Genomic DNA, 8613 nt, shown 5'->3' with positions numbered 1-8613 from the left:
AAATAACCTTCTGGTGGCATCCTCTTCATTCGTTAGCAAACACCTCTTCTCTTTTTAAAAAACACCACCAAAATGACAGATGACTCCCTACCTTTCCAAAAACTTAGCCCCAGGAAAAAGCAGACTTGATCTGACAATGCTCTACAGTTGGCAATTTTTCAGGCTTACCATTTTTTAGCTGAATTGAAGATGCTGAACTATAGATAGCTACGTCTAATATAAAAAGAGTACTATAAAAATGTAACCATTCAAGGTGTTGCAAAGACTAGCAAGAATCAAAATATCACCAATGAGCAACCAAGTACTGAGATTGTAAGTCACCGCGCATTTCTTGCTTAAAGAGTTCCTTTTCTTGTTAACGAGTTTTTTATTGAACAATTAAGATATTCCCATGTTTAAAAAGCCAAACAAAAATTTTAAAACTTTTTTTAATTAAAAAAAAAAAAACAAACAGTGGCAAACCCTACAAATAAAAGAGTAAGCTCCTTTTCACTCCATTCCTCCTAATCTCCGAGGCTTTGGGAATGGGAAGCAAGCCGGAAATCACCCCCTCTTTCCAGAAATCAACAACGCATATCCAAGAGAGATAGGCCAACTGATGGGTAAATTTATGTTATAGATCAGCACCTAGATCAGTAGTTCTATCTCTTCATGCTAAGCATTTCTGAGTATGTCTGAATTTAAGTTTAAATGTAAATTTGCACAGTAACGATTTCAATGTTTCATCTGATGTCTCCTGTAACTTATGGGGATCACACAAGCAACTGAAACTTGCATCCACAGAACAAGCCTTCTCAAAATTAAAAATTATATTTACAGTCAGGCATTTGCCAAAAGCAACTGACATCACTTTCAATTATGTCAGTTAAAAATGAAGTTACTAAAAGTATAACATTTGATGACTTAATAAATTAATTTGCAGAAAAGTGAGCCAGAAAATCCTAATGATCAATCAAGATATCATATTAGCAGATTATTGCGTTAGATAAAATTATGACCCCAGAATGGTATTTTTTGCTATTTGTAAGTTACATTGCTACTCATGTAGCTTTCTTATCCCCATTATGATTTATAACTAATAAAACATTTTTAAAGGAAAGAGCTTTATAGTTTAGTGCCTTTAACCGTACTTTTCCTTGCTTTTGGAACAAAGGACCCTGCATTTCCATTTTGCACTGGGTCCTGAAAATTAGGTCACTGGCCCTGGTTGGAAGCTTGGTTGTGTTGGGAGGACTCTCAGGACCAACCCTGTGTGTCCGAGCAGAGACAGCGGGAAAGTTCTTGGGAATTTGGCCTGGGTCCCCTAGAAGATGGGAGAGAAAGAGGGAGGCATACAGAGCCTAGTGCCTGCTTCTTACCAGCAGGGTGAGTGGAGGGAGGGTAGCGGTGGGGAAGTCTCTACACCAGCCGTGTCAAGGTGAGGACTGGTGAGCTCCCGGAGTAACAGAGGCTGGAGGAGTTGTCAAGACAGAGCCATTTCTTCTTTTTCTAATTTAATTTTTATTTTATATTATAGTTGATGCACAATGTTGTGTTAGTTTCAGGTGTACAGCACAGTGAATCAGTTACACATATACACATGTCCACTCTTTTTTAGATTCTTTTCCCATATCGGTTACTACAGAGTATTGAGTAGAGTTCCCTGTGCTGTACAGTAGATCCTTGTTGATGATCTATTTTATATACGGTAGTGTGTATGGGATAAGAAAGGCAGAAGCCACTTGAAGGGCTCCACCTGCCACCTGACCGTGCAATAGAAGAGAGAGGCTGTGGATGGGTACTGGGGGAAGAAGCCAAGGAGGAGAGCCATGGGAGGTCTGCTAAAGAGCACATCACCCAGATCAGGAAGGAGGTAGTGCGGGGGTCCCGTGAGAGGCCCTCTGAGTAACCACAGATGGGGCCCTTGAGAGAGACAGGCTTCTGGAGGCATTTGGAGATGCTGCCTTAATGGGCGGGGGGTGGGGGGTTGGGGAAACCTACAGGGATGTCTCTGATGCAGACTTCACCCCAGTCGCCTAATCTCTCCTGGTCCCAGCTCAGAAAAAGATGGAGATGGAGTGGGAAGGAGGAGGTGGGGAAGGAGAAAAAGCAGAGATGGTGGTTTTGAACTGGCTGTGAGAGGGACACTTTGTACTCTCTGGAAGGACCTGAAAAGTTACGGATCTGCCCATACAATACCTCGAGGTGTGCACATGGGGGAGAAAGGGACTAGAATCACAGAAAAATAAGCCGTCTCCTGTTGGTCCTCTCGTTGAGTTCATGGAAGACACCGGTGACTTGTGCACGTTAAGACACACATTTTTAAAATAGAAACAGACCTTGCGCTACCTTATTTTTTCATAGAACATTTCTCAGAGATGGTTCCCTATCAGTACCCATAGAGGTGCCTTCCTCCTTCTAACGACTGCATCATGGTCCATCTATCCACAGACCACAGTGAATGTAACCTGTCTTCTATCGATGGATATTTTGTTGGTCTTCAGTCTTGCTGTAGATGTATTACTTTTCAAATCAGAGAAAAAAAAGCATCGACTTCTTTTTAGTTACACATCATTGAAAGAGAAAGAAAAAACTGTATTTTTAAAATTCTTTGATTCACTTATACAGTGACCTCTTCATTGCTTCGGTGTTTTTTTCTCCCCATGTGATGGTAATCTAGTATTTGATGGTAAAAATCTAAATGCTTTTGGAGTACCAGAGTCAGCACTCCGTCACTCATTAGCTTGGTGACCTCGGACACATTGTTTACATTTTCTGAGCTTTCCTTTCTTTGTCTATAAAATGAGGTTAGTAATTCCTACATGGAAGTGTTGTGATAAAGAGTAGAGACAGTCTTTGGAGAATATGGACCATGCAGCAAAGGCTCATGTTTTTATAATTGATGTTTCTATTTCTGTGTGAATGAGTCAGAGTGCAATAAACATTGACCTTTGGTTCGCTTTTCCATCATTCATCCCTCACTATGCATCCTGGCTGCCCTTGGCAATGAAACATTTTTGAGGAATACAAGCAGTTTAATACCAACCTAAGCTACGGATGTTGAAGAGGAAGATACAGTGTTTAAAGGTGATGCAGTTCAAAGGCAAAGAAAATTATATTCCTCTCCGTTAATACTGTTCATTTGTTCTCAAAATGTGCTTCAAGGATCCCTGGGGCCACTCAAGAATCTCTTGAGGCACCTGTGAACTCAAAACTATTTTCAGAATAACACCAAGGAATGACTCACCTTTTTCACTCTTGTTCTCTCATAAGTGCACAGTGGGGTTTGCTGAAGGCTACACGATATGTGATGTCACCACACGCTGAATGCAGAAGTAGCTATGAGAATCCAGCTGTCCTCTATTAAGCCAGACATTAAAGAGATTTGTAAAAATGTAGAACAAAGCCCCTCTTCCCCATTTTTTGTTTGTTTTGGAAACAAAAAAATATGGTATTAATGTCAATATATGATGGGTTTATTATTTTTTAATGAATGAATTAATAAATATTTTGAATTCTTCTCAGTTTTCATTTCTATTGCACCAAATAATGATAGATATAACCCACACAAACAATAGCCCTTTGGAGCCCTCAATAATTGTTGAGTGTCAAGGGAATCCAAAAATTTTGAGAGCCACTAATATAGTTAATTGACATTTGGTCATAATACCAATTAAATTTGGACAATATCATTGTTTAAGAGAGACAAAAAAGGACACTGATGATGAGTTAATGGAAAGCTTAACTTTAATTTATAAATTTATAAATTTAATTAATAAGTTTTATATGATTTTAAAATTATTGATTCTGTAAGTCAGTCATTCAGCAAATATTTCACGAGCTCCTACTATGTGGTCAAGCATTGCTCTAGATGCTGGGAGAAGACCCTGCTCTCATGGAGCTTACCTTCTAGATGGAACAGATAGACAGTAAACATGTAAACAAATAAACAAACAAGATAATTTCAGGTTGTGATAGCTGCTTTGAAAGAAATACACAGGCTAATGTGATAAGAATCCCTGGGGGGTGTAAGGCATTGGGCTATGTGTTCATGAGAAATTTCAGACCTGGGTCAAGAAGATCTCAAAATCTATACTATGTTCATGGATTGGGAGAATAGGAGAATGGAAATGAACAGCCTACCATGCAAATAGTCCGTGCATAAAAGGGTGCAAAGTAAATGACTGCTGTCCTTGGTGTGTGACAAATCTCTTTTTAAAAAACACCTCTCCCACCATTCCCTGGGAGATGCTGAAGCAGGATTCTTTCAAGAGCTCGTCAGGAATGCCATCGGAGTGCATGTTGACATGCAGAGAATTCCAGAGAGCGAGGTCAGACCAGGGTCAACTGCAGATAGAGGCTGACTTAAACCGGCAAGTGTGGGAGCAGATCCCTGGGGAGAGACCAGAAAGGGAAGAAATGAGGACCTAGGAAATTGCCACTTTCAATATTTTAAGATACATCTCATCCACTTGATGTCTTTCCTAAAGGCTCTTAAATAGCTTCTGGAACCAAACTTCCATAAGAAATTAGAACCCCACCAAAGGATGTTTCTGGTGTCAGAGAAATCATGAAACGTCTAAATCACACCCACTTCAGATACGCAGCCGTGAAAACTCTCAGTCGTGTTTTTGGAAAACACACCAGCTTTTTATTCCCTGCGTGTATTTGCAATCAATAAGGAAAATAGGCGATCCTGTGCGGCACTTAGTTTCAGCCAAGGTGCATTTGACAGTTCACATTTCCATTTATAACAGAGGTTCTCACTCATCAGCAATGTGTGACTTAGAGCTGCCCTGACCGGCTCAGCACGCAAGCCAGCCTCCCTCCTGATAGTGTAACTAAAATTAAAGGAATACTCCAAACATCAAACCAGGACATTTCATTCCAGTTCTTCACCAACTGACACATGTTCCATTACACGTTACCTGCTCTCATGGCTTCAGCCACTACCTCTTCACCAATGATCTGGTTCTCTCTCTCTCTTTCTCCCTCTCCCTCTCTCTCCCTCTCTCTCTCTCTCCATCCCATATTTCTACCCTATGCCCAGGATACAGGTAGCAGCTACCTCTAAGACGTTCCTTCTTTGATGTCAAGCAGCATCTTTACAGTCAAAGGAACCAAAGGCTCTGGTTCCCAAAGCGATTTGTCCTCCTGTATCAGCTGTGATTGGCACTACTTTCCACCCTAACAAGAAACCTACAGAGCAGAGATCCCCGGGCTGAACCAAAGCTGGGATGCAACCATACCCCAGGTTATCTGAGGAGTGCATCCCAGCATATCTGGAGAATCAGTGGTGCATCAAGAGGATTTACCTGGAGAATAAAAGATCAGAATGGAAAGAACAGGACAGAGGTGGCAGCACAGGATCTGCTTCAGATATTGGTCCCTTGACTTGGCCCCGTGGATTCACATTTGAATTTACGTGTTGCAGCTGAACGACTTTCTATATGACACAAAGCTTTGTTGCCCAGAGTGTGACCCAGAATACATATGGGAAACTTGAGAATATAGCGCAGCTTTGGCTCAGCTGGGGGATCCAGCGCTACTTGGACGTCCCAGGTGTTTGCAATTGTGCAGACATGGCACAAAACTTCAGTGTTTTTCACATCCATGGGGCCTGCTATAGTAATTTTAAAAAAAACAAAAACAGAGAATAACAAGTGTTGGCAAGGACGTGGAGAAATTGGAGCCCTCGTACATTGTTATGGACTGTCAAATGGTTCCACATCTGTGGAAAATAGTTTGGCAGTTCCTCAAAATTTTAAACATAGAATTATCATATAACCCAGCAACTCCACTCCTAGGTCTATACCCAAGAGAATTCAAAACAGGTACTCAAATAATTACATGTACACACATATTCAGAGCAGCACTATTCACAATAGCCAAGAGGTGGAAACAACTCAAGTGTCCATCAGCTGATGAATGGATGAACAAATTGTGGTATATACATTCAATGGAATACCATTCAGCCATTAAAAGAAATGAAATACTGTACATGCTCCAACATGGATGAACCTTGAAAGTATTATGCTCAGTGAAAGAGGTCAGACACAGAAGGTCACATATGGTAGGACCCCCATTTATGTGAAATATTCAGAATTGGTAATTCCATAGAAACAGAAAACAGGCTGGCAATGGGCAGGAGATGGGGGCAGGGAGGATAGGAAGTAACTGCTTAGTGGGTCCAGAGTTCTCTTTTGGAGCAGTGGAATGTTCCGGAACTGGATACAGGGGCTGGTTGCACAGTAATGTGAATGTACTAAATGCCACTGAAATGTTCACTTTAAAAAGGTTAATTTTGGAGCTTCCAGGTTGGTGAACACGTTGAGGTGCTGGGAGCGTAGCGTGTGGAAAGGGCAGGGGAGCTCTGAGCCCCTTCCCACATCCCTCGCCTGAAGCATCTCTTCCATCTGCCTGTTCCTGAGTTACGTCCTTTCCTAGTAAATGGGTGATCTAACTCTTATGGCCCACTATATTTCTGATGAGATTCAAGTAATATGGTGACGTAATTGAGAAGAAACAGTGAACACCTTCATTTTTTAGACAGGACAACACGGATCAGAAATTCTCTGTGAATTCTGGGGAAAAAGTAGCTGCTATCTATGCCTCACAATGAGATGTTTCCCTCAGCCCAGAAGAGTGAGTCCATGTTCTGAGCAACCTTGGTTGTAATGTTACCATCAATGAAAATATCACTCCAGGCCACGACTTTTTTTTGGTAATTATTTTTTTTATTGGAGTATAGTTGATTTACAATATTGTATTAGTTTCAGGCGTACAGCAAAGTGATTCAGTAATACATACATACATATATATATATATCTATCCTGTTTCAGATTCTTTTCCATTATAGGTTATTACAAAATGTTGAGTATAGTTCCCTGTGCTATACAGTAGATCCTTATTAGTTATCTGTTTTATATGTAGTAGTGTGTACATGTCAATCCCAATCTCCTAATTTATCCCCTCCCTTCCTTCCCCTTTGGTAACGTTAAGTTTGTTTTCCATGTCTATTGGGAGGGAGCGCTACTTTATATCTGGAATAGAAATGGAGAGGATGGCATTTGTGTATTTGAAGGAAGGAAACTTGGAAAATGCCTTTGTTCTTTATAATCAATTTATTATCTTGTTTGTAGAAAGGCTTCCCAGGTATTAAGATTACCAGCAACGTGGAGTACCTGAACAGCAGGATATTATGAAGAAACTGAAGGAGATTGCATTCCCAAGGACAGATGAAGTGAAAAGGGACCTTTTAAAGAAATATGACATGGAATATCAAGAATATTTGCAAAGCAAAACAAATATAAAGCTGAAATTTTCAAAAAAACTGACACCTGTGAGATTGACAGAGACAGAAAGGAAGCAAACTGCTCAGATGCGCCAGCAGAAGCTCGAATGGGAGCAGTTTCTGGTTTTTGAAGATCAACTCAAGAAGCAAGAATTAGCCCGAGGTTACAAGGGGAGCCAGGAACAGCACCCCCAAGCCCCCCACTCCCCCGACCCCGCTCTGTGAGAGCAGATTCTCGAGCAGATTCATGGGACTGCTTTGTCCTGCTTTCGCCCACCCCAGAACAATTCCTTGCTGAATGTACCTGCAGATCAGCCCAAGAAAAGTGATGCGATCAATTCCGCTAGTCAAGGCTCCTCCCCTAAACAGGGCCTTAAAGCAGCTGCTTATCTGAGTGCTGCACAGCATTCAGCGGTTGAAGGGCTGTGATGTGCAGTTTTATCACGAGCTCTTGGCCACACATTCTGCAGCTGGCAGATCTAATGCAGCAAGAGGAATGGAAACCTGTGGAAACTGACACAAGATGAATTTACTGTTATCCATGTGGTCATGCCGAAGCAGTCTGCGGGACCAGACTATTGTGACACGGAGAAAGTGGAAGAATTATTCCATGTTTAGGGTCAACAGGATGGATCCAGACACATTCGACCCAAACTGCAGTCTTGTCCTGCCCTGGTCGCCAGAGGCTGTTGACATTTGACTGTTCACCAAAGCATAAAGACAGTGACACCTTCAGGCTCACCAGAGCACCCAGCTGCTTGGGGTTTCTGCTTGTAAAAAGAAGGGCTTTCACCCACCAAGGGCCCGAGGCTGTCCCGTCCCTGCAAACATGTTTGGTAAATGACATAAAAATAACTGGGGCCAACGCATGTGACATGTTCCAACAATTAGCACTGCCAACACCAGACACCTAGCTGTGAACACGTGGTCGCTGGATGATTCCAGAAATGGCTGGCATTTTATATGTACACATTTGTAGATCAGAAAGTTTGGTATTTATCGCTCTTGCACATTTTGAAGTTTTCTTTTGGGGTTGTTCTGTCTCAAGAGAAGTCACAATGGTGTTAAATCTATGTCTAGTAATATGCCCAAATACTATGACCAGATAATAAATTGTGCTGCAAACAAACAAAAGGGTTAACCGAATGTGACTTTCACCTCAATTTAAAAAAATTAATCAATGTAGTTCACCCCATGAACCTAAGATCAGAGAAAACATAAATGACCATTTACTAAAAGCAGAAAAAGTATGGGAAAGGAACAAGGAAACTTTGGTGCTGTCACAATGGACACCAGCATCTGGTCTAATAGGCCACTGAGTCCTGAAACTTCTAACCTCC

The 8613-nt window shown here is 41.4% G+C and overlaps 1 pseudogene; it reads left to right on the top strand.

The window, feature by feature from the left end:
* Window positions 1-7360: 7360 nt before the first annotated feature.
* Window positions 7361-8113, top strand: LOC137754993 (AMSH-like protease pseudogene; annotated as a pseudogene).
* Window positions 8114-8613: the final 500 nt, after the last annotated feature.

The sequence above is a fragment of the Eschrichtius robustus genome, chromosome 20, assembly GCF_028021215.1.
Source record: "Eschrichtius robustus isolate mEscRob2 chromosome 20, mEscRob2.pri, whole genome shotgun sequence".
In the NCBI taxonomy this organism is placed as follows: domain Eukaryota; kingdom Metazoa; phylum Chordata; class Mammalia; order Artiodactyla; family Eschrichtiidae; genus Eschrichtius; species Eschrichtius robustus.
This window is presented reverse-complemented; position numbering and strand designations above follow the sequence as displayed.